Source organism: Pteropus alecto, unplaced genomic scaffold (genome assembly GCF_000325575.1).
Source record: "Pteropus alecto unplaced genomic scaffold, ASM32557v1 scaffold61, whole genome shotgun sequence".
Taxonomy (NCBI): Eukaryota; Metazoa; Chordata; class Mammalia; order Chiroptera; family Pteropodidae; genus Pteropus; species Pteropus alecto.
In genome coordinates, this window is record NW_006434835.1 from 22,349,253 (window position 1) to 22,357,985 (window position 8,733).

Consider the following 8,733-nt stretch of genomic DNA (forward strand, 5'->3'; position numbering starts at 1 on the left):
ACAAAAATAATTGTTTCTCTCTTTATATTCGGGAGTGGATAAGGGGAACAAATAAAACAATATATATTATTCCCTGTAAATGATATAAACTGCTATAAAAAACTTAGGGCATTACAAATGCTATTACTCATCAATTTTAATAAGTGATCCGACATTCCGGCTTTAGAAACATGTTCCAGAAATTTTCTTTGTTTGTCTCTATTGCTAGATGTTTAAGCCCTTTGCTCTCATTTAAAAACATCATTTGAGAATTTAACAGTGTAATATGTTCAATGTTGCATTCTTCTTATAAAGTTAGAAATTCAAAGTTTGGGAGGCCCCCAGAGCCTAAGGAACGGGCTGGCATTGGCAGATTGGGGGTATAAAGGTTTTTACTTTAATGCTGGCCCTCATTCCAATCAGCAAACTAAATTTCTTATCACATTTCCTACTCCCAATGAATTCCAATGTGGCAGAGTACTCTCAAAAAAGCATTTAATCATAGAGCAAGTCATCATATAGGTTATTAATAAGTGATCATTTCTCATAACAAAGAAGTTTGTTATAATCAAAGCTATTGTTTATACTTATACGTTCTGCTTAAAATGAAATTTGTTCCCATTTTTAATAGAGTTTGATAAGTGTAGGAATCAGGATGTAAAACTAAATGAAATGACAAAGACAGAGCATCCAGCAAGTTTCAAATATCAATCCACAACATTTTTAACTTTCTCAATCTCAGATGCTGCTATAGAGACACACACACCCACTGTGAAAGATCACATTCAAAGAGACCTGAAAGGAACATATTAGAATCATGGAAGTGGAAGAAACCTTAGAGACATATAAGTAATTTGATCCACAAAAGATAAAAATTGAGACAGCAGGAAATTCTTTGGCCCAAATTCACAGTGGAAGTCAATGGAAAAACAGAGCTAAAGTCCAAGTTTCCAGACCCCAGATCCAATGCAGTTCTACTATTTGAACCTGTCTATAGAGCCAGGTGGACACACTGATTACCTGTTCAGGGATTACATTTAACAGTGCAAGCAGTGAACAGAATGTAACCTGGTTGGGTGTGGGAAAAAGCAAAAAGACAAATGCAAAGAACATGAAAATGAGAGAACAGGGCTTTCTTCCAAATTTTTATCTTATACACCAGAAATCACATTCCTGAAATTTGGCTTTTCACATCTGTAGTGATCCTATGACTCTAGCTGATGTTCCAGACATGGAAAGGAATGTTCTCTAGATATCTCCATGTAAATAAACTAATATTCACTGCTATCACTAAGACTGTTAGTCTCCTGGACTCTGACATTTGGTACGTGAGGTTTTCAATGAATTTCTAGCACAAGATGCTTGTATCGGGCAATCAGGTTGGCAAACCTTATGTTTGGGACTTAGAAGTAGAAGATTCTCATAAAGTCAAATGTACAACACTGACTCATCACAAATGCGGTGCTGCTGTTTGGACCAACCAGTTTCAATGGGGACAGCAGCATTCTTACAGATGTTTGTGATAATGCCAGTATTTGGCACTGAGACCGACTTTGATAAAATACTTCTTCTTAATCAAAATTAGAGTGTGTTTTCTGTGTACCATAGAATTATATATCTCACTAGTAACAGCACATAGAACATTTAGTTGTCTTTCAGCATTCGATCGGGCTAAGCTGAATGTAGTGATGTTTATATTGTTTATACTCTTTGTACTATCTCCTGCCATTTTTGTACTATCTCTACCATTTTTTTTAATTAATTTTTATTTAAAAAAAAAAAAAAGGGACAAGGGTGAGGCCAGACCCTAGAAACACAAGCATAAGGAGGGTGATGGCTTTCTCACCAAACACTGTTGTTATTGGGGAAACGTGAGCATATTGAACTCCTAGGAAGAACTGCGTCTCCCCTTCTTTTTAGGATTATTACGAGTCACAGAGCAGAAAAAAGACAGAGAGTGTGTTCTTGTAGGATAAGAATACAGAAAACTCTATAAAGAGAATTTAAAATGATATTAATAGTACATATGTCCAAAACAAAGGCAGATTTTACAAGGACACATACAAAGAAAAAAATACAGGATAAATGCTTTCAAATGTTGTTGTGATCAGAAAGGGAATTGAATTAAGGATAAAGAAAATAAATAGAAAAAGTAAACAAAATAAATTTTTAAAAAGTATTTGTTTGGGGCAGCTATAATGACAGAGATAGTATTTCACTACAAGAAATATTAATTCATCATACCTTACATCACTTGACCTGACTACCCAAAGAACTCACATGTCAAAGACTGCATTCAACCAGGGGGAGAGCTGGGAGTAAAAGGAAAAAAATGCCAACTGAAACAAAATGTTGGGCCACTTGGATTTCGTTTAATTCATAAGGTATCACAGGTAGTTATAAAATGACCCCTTGATTTTCTTTTTATAATCAGTTACTGAGAATATTAGCATATTGACAATTTGTATGTACAGGATAAGTGGGGAATGTGGTAAAGAAGAAAAGGAATAACGCCCAGGAAAATGAGGAATTGCCTCATATAAAGTCAGGATTTAACACTGAAAAGATCAAACAAAGACTGAGGCAGGAGGAACCAGGAAGCCAACCAACAGAGACCAAAGACTTTCTAGCAACGAGCAGTGTTTCTCTTTGCAGGATGAACTTATACATTTAGGAAATTCAACAGCAAGTTTGATTTTTTAGGTGACTATTAAAAAATAAATAAAACATGGAAAATAGTTATAACCCTCAAAATATATATAGCTCTTAGAATCTAAAGGAAGTTGTCATAGCATTTAAAGCTTAATGCAATTTTAAGCAAAAGTTTTTTTATTTTATAACCCCTGCCTTCCCCCACATTCCATGAATAGCCTGTTTTCAGCAGTTTTTATTTCTGTTCATACATAAAATATTAGTTCTTTCTCCTTCCCCCTTGACCTCTGGCCTTGAGAGTGACTTTAAGTAATAACTAGGAGAAAAGTAATACAAGGAAACTCTTCAGTCTTTCCATTTTCCCCTTAGATGTCACAGCAGCTCACCCCAGAACTCTCCATTCAGGAACCCTGGTGCAGAAACCAAAAGGTCATGGGCAGAGTCGTGATCCAGAAGAACTGGCTAAATTCCACCATTCCCAGGATATTACAGCAACCACCTTCACAGAGTGACGCTAGAGAAAAATCAAACTAGCCCCAAGAAGTTTCTTGACAGAATGGAACAGAAGTCCAGAATACTCTCCCTGCACATTAAAATCCTCTGGGGAGCTTTAAAATAATACTCGCATTCAGTCTATGGCCATGCTACCCTGAACAAGCCAGATCCCGTCTGATCTCGGAAGCTAAGCGGGGTTGGGCCTGATTAGTACTTGGATGGGAGACCGCCTAGGAAGACCAGGCCCTGTAGGCGTAAAAAATAAAAAAAATAAGGGATTGGAAACTGACAAGGTCCTTGCAATCTGTGAGGTCAGCCAAGGGTTGCTTTACCTAAAAAATAAAAAAATAATAAAAGTAGATAAAAATTAAAAAATAATAAAAATAAAATAAATTAAAATAAAAACACTCAGATTCAGGCTTGCCCCAAACTAACTAAATCAGAATCTCTGAGCTTGGAGGCTGGCCTGGATATTATTAAAACCCCTCAGGTAATTGTATTAAGCAGCCAAGGGTGAGAATTTGTGTTCTAAAGATCCAATGAACAGATAATTTATATAATATAGTTGCTTATTAAGGGTGGTTTTCTAACAAAATGTGTAATTCATGACTAATCTAGTTATCTAAAATGAAGAATTAACCCCAGGGTTTGTCTTACTTCATTTTTTGAGTTCACAGGCAGGTACTAATTTATAAAGTGATAGATTGCACAAGGTGTTCAGGGAGGTGGGTTAGAGTCACCAAAAGAAAAGTATTCCAATTTATGAGAGCAGGTACTGTGTCTTGTACATCTCTGAATACTGGTCACCTAACATAGCTAACGTCTGCACAGAGTGGGTTCACTATAACTACTAAATGTGACTGAATTGCCAGGATAAATTTTTTGTCTGGATTTGTCTGATAGACCTAGATACTAAAGTATTTTCCCCCTGAAAATCAGCATCCCTTAAGTAAGCACCTCCAGACAATGCTGGATAGACACATAGGCACACGGGACTGGCTTATAATTTGATGGCCTTTGAAGTGATAGTCATTTCAAATGTTGGCTGGCTGTTGAGAAGAGAGGCCAAAGACTGCTGGGAAGGGACAGAGAAGAGCTGGTGGTAGTAATCTGGCTTTCTTCCAGTACCTGAACAAATAATCTCTAGACTCAAATTTGCATAAAGCATTTTGCAAAACAAAAACCTTACAGTTAACTAATCCACCCTACTTAAAGTAATTTTAGTGCTAAGGTATAGTCATTTAAACTTGTTCCTGAAGGTGTCTCCTGAACCATTCTAAGTACTTTGTTAATATTCCTACTAATCACATCTGTATTTTCCCTCAAAGGGACTATGGAAGATAAAATGTGATGCGTTTTACCTTTCCCTGGTTCCCCAAGGATTTACATGTATCCTGCATAGACTGTTACCCTGTGGCTGGCACATCTCTGAATGTACCTTATTTTCCAAGCTGATTGTCAATATCTCCACATTACCTTAGACATCCTAATTCCATTGCCAAGCCTTCTATTCAACTTCAAGTTTTCCACCCTGAGGCGTTCTTTACTCTGATTCCTCACATTGACTCCACAACAATTCCTCACTGTTCTTCCCTGAAAACCCTCTGCCTCTGTCACGCTGTAATATTTAACTATCCAGAAATTCGGCCAACTATTTGCCTCCTGTGAACACTTTATCATGCTGGTTTTACCTTTCACCTTTGCTACAAAAATATAATTCAAAAGTTTTGCCACAAATGTCATCATTTAATAAAACTTTTTCAGAATCAGTTATGATTCTGTCTTCTTTGTGCTTCTCTGATATTTGGCAGTTCTTTTGTCACACTCATCCTATTTTACTCCATGTGTCAATCGGATCTACTAGAGACCAATGATATAAAACTTACTCAAACTGGCTGAAACAACAAAATATTCAACTGAGAAGTCAAGAAGTAGGACAGATTTCCAGCATGGTTAAATAATTCGATTGAGTTCTAAATATCTGTGACTCAATTCTTTCACTCTACTCTCTTCCATGTGTTGGTTTCACACTCAAAGTTGGCTTCTTTCATGGTGGTAAATTGGCTGCTGGCAGCAGCCATAACTTCCTCCTTTACATGTAAATGATACAGGATATAATATCCCATAATAATTGAAAAAAGAAATCTTGAGTTTCCTGTTGACTGACCCCTCTTCCTAAGAATCCCTTTAAATAATGAAAATGTATGCATTGATTGGTTCATGCCTGAATCAATCACCCTAGCACTAGAGTTTGATTTAGACCAGGGCTGGGCATTTCCACAGACTGAGGCACAGGACAAGTCTGCCCAACAGCCTGCTTTGTAAATAAAATTTTATAAGAACAGGAATACACCCATTTGTTTTCCCCTGCGGCTGCTAAAAGGAAAGAGGTGAGCAATTGTGACAGAGACTGCAGGTTCCACAAAGCCTAAAATTTTTCCACTTTGGCCTTTTTCAGAAAAAGTTTGACAATCTGTGGTTTAGACCAATTTAGGCCCATCCTTTAAAAGAGGCTTAGGGTCAGTCCCAAAGCGAATTGCTGCTACTTAATGAAGAAGGGGAGGGTCTCAAAAGGAATTTCTGTCTTATTAGGAAAAGAAAGGAGGAGAGATTCCTTGAGGGCACTGACCAAATCTATTCATTTTCATATTTTGCACAATGTTTTGAATTGAATTAGCTCAAAAATTGCCTGTAGAATTGCTAAGTTGAATTGAATTGTTGCATTCTCTCCTGTTAACTTCCTCTTCTGTTTCCTCTGGGAATGTAGATATTAAATACTCAGAAATTCTCTTGGGTGTAAAGCAAAGTTTCTCCAGCTTACTTCCTCTAATTTGCTGAGGAAATTATGGAATGTTACATTGCATTTATAATCACTACCTCTGTATATGTGCCCAAATAGACCATAAGTCCTAAAAATACTGCAGAATGTCCAAGAAAGAAAAAGGACATCGTGTTATATTCTTCTGAAGAAAACTAAGAGTGAAAATTCTGTAATTATATTCAGTAAGATTTCCTTATTTTTTTTCACAGAAACTTTACAACTATGAAAATATATTCTCCCGCTTTTATAGTCTTATCCTCAATTCATGAAATAACCAAACTGTATAAATTTTAGTTTAGAAGATTTCTTGGGTTGCTAAATGATATAATTGTCTTTATTCAAAGCGAAAGTAAAGCAAAAAAGTACACGCAATGGTTTAATATTTATAGTTCTGCCATGAAGAAATCATACATCTGACTAGAATATTTTTACTATAAATTAAGCACAAATTCTCGAGTTATTTTATTTATTAAAAATGCCAGTTGTATCATGATGTTAGTTTGTCCAATATCATTCCTCTTTGGTTATTAGAAGGTATATTTTAGCCTACTGATTTATCTTTCTCATAAAATACCGATTTGAAAGGAAGGGAAAGGATATGGACAGAGGATATAGAGCTGTAAAAAAAAATGCCTGTTAATTGTAATAAAAACACAACAGTATAAAAATACTTAGGTTATCCTAAGGTCCAAAATATTCAAGATCGTATGTGAATATCAAGTTGAAAAATGCAAATGAAAAATACTCTCATTTTCCAAGCAAACTGCATAATTTCATGCTAAAAGCAGAAATTGAGTAGATAAGAATGTGATGCCATTATTTACTCTGAGTTCAGAATCTCTCAATTTTTAAGAATTAAAATACTAGGGAATTCAAAGCTATACAATTCTGTTTGACATTTGGATTATCATTTACTATTCAGTTCCCTGTTTCATCATTCTAAAGAAATAAGTATTCTCCAACTGCAAATTGAAGACGACTGCTCCCCCATCTCGTCTACATGCAGCGAAGGAAAATATCTTGCCTCCTAACATTTAATTTCATGTCTTCCTGTTTGGATTATGCATTGCCCACAGTGGATTTCAAAACAATCTTCAAATGTTGTGATATTAGAATCATATTACCTGATATTTACCACTGATTTCCTTTCATCCAAAATATAATTTCAGGTCCTTAATTTTTCAGCATAAATAAATCACTTCTAATACCCACATCTACTTGCATACTGTGGAACTGGTTATAACTCAGATTCAGTTGTTCTGATTTACCATGGCTCATTAGAGCTGCCCCTAGAGGGACAAATATTCTGTTTCTTCCTTGTAAATAGTAACCACTGTTGCCTGAAGGCTATGTCTAATTTGTCTGGCTTTATGAAGACATGCAGCCTGTAGCACGATAGATTTCATTGAAATACAGAAACTTTTATTTTGGTTTACATATTAAATTTCCTCAAAAACCACCTTTAGTCTTTTAAAACCTTGCACCACCCAGTGATTTTCATGGTTCTCAGCCACATCTGTCAATAGTTTCTGACTTTCCACACACCTTCCATTCTATTTCCCACTCTTAATCACCGAAAATAAGTGATTATTTTCAGTTTTAGACAACAGAATTGAGGCTGTTTAACCTGTTTTATAAAACATCAAAGGTTAGGATGAAAATTATGTCACTTTTTTCTCCACGAGCTGCTTTGTCTCATTCTACTTTACCTGATCTGGTCCTCAAGTAGTCATTCATGGACTGGGTTTGAAAGGTCCTTTTATGTTCAACTAGTATTTGCTCATCAAGATTGTTGCTCCCTTTACTCTCCCCCTCTGCTTACCCAGGTCTACACATTTACTTTGTTCTCAGAATAATCTAAATAGATGTACGTTAATACTACATTACAGTTTGGATGTTGCTATGTTATATAGCATTCTGTTCTATCACAGATGTAAAATAACAGATTCCATAGCTTTTAATAATCCTCTTTTCAGATGGATTTTTGTAAAACATAGACTGTGGTCCATTGATGTTTAAGACTTCATCCACAAAAACCAGGAAGAGGAGAGCACAATGACATGCGATCATATTTGAAGTTACACTGAGAGGCAAATGAGGGTTTTCAGTCTGTGTGTGTGTCTGCCTATCTGCCCATCTGCCTATGTGTCAGTGTGAACACATCTAAGTGGATTCAAGGGACAAAGAAGGTGGAGTTAGAACAAAGAAAGTGTATCAATAAAGGATGTATCAGTTAGGTATAGAGAGGAGAGGACTTACACAATTTAGCCTTACAGATATGTTAAATAATGTTGAATGAAGGAATCCACCCAATAAGATAAAGTGGTATTTCTTGCTTACATAAGAAGAGACCTTTAATCTACTAAGAGCTCTGAAGGGAAAAGAACAAGGTCTGATTTATTGGGGTTTTGAAGTCTGGTTTAAGGCAGGTCTTTCAATGGAATAGCTTGAATAGGATTGAGTAAAGACCTTGGTATGGTAGTTTGGGATTGACAGAAACAACAAGTGAGGATTTTGAGGTGAGGTGTTCAAAGAGTGCTAAGGAGTAGGTAGTCCACTGATGGTTTTTTATTGAAGAGTTAATGAATCTTTCAGAAAATGTCCGGACTGAATAATAAAGTATTTGCAACTTTTGTATTTCTGGACAAGAGTCTTCTGGAATAGTGAAGTCATATTAATGCAGACAGTAATAATACTAGACTCTACATTTACAGTTTCTATAATCTAGCAATTCATTTACCTTCTCTATGTCTCATTTTCCCCAAATATAAAATGAGAATACTATT

General features: G+C 35.8%; 1 pseudogene; it reads left to right on the forward strand.

The window, feature by feature from the left end:
• The first annotated feature begins 3,262 nt into the window (after window positions 1-3,262).
• Window positions 3,263-3,381, forward strand: LOC112478527 (annotated as a pseudogene).
• Window positions 3,382-8,733: the final 5,352 nt, after the last annotated feature.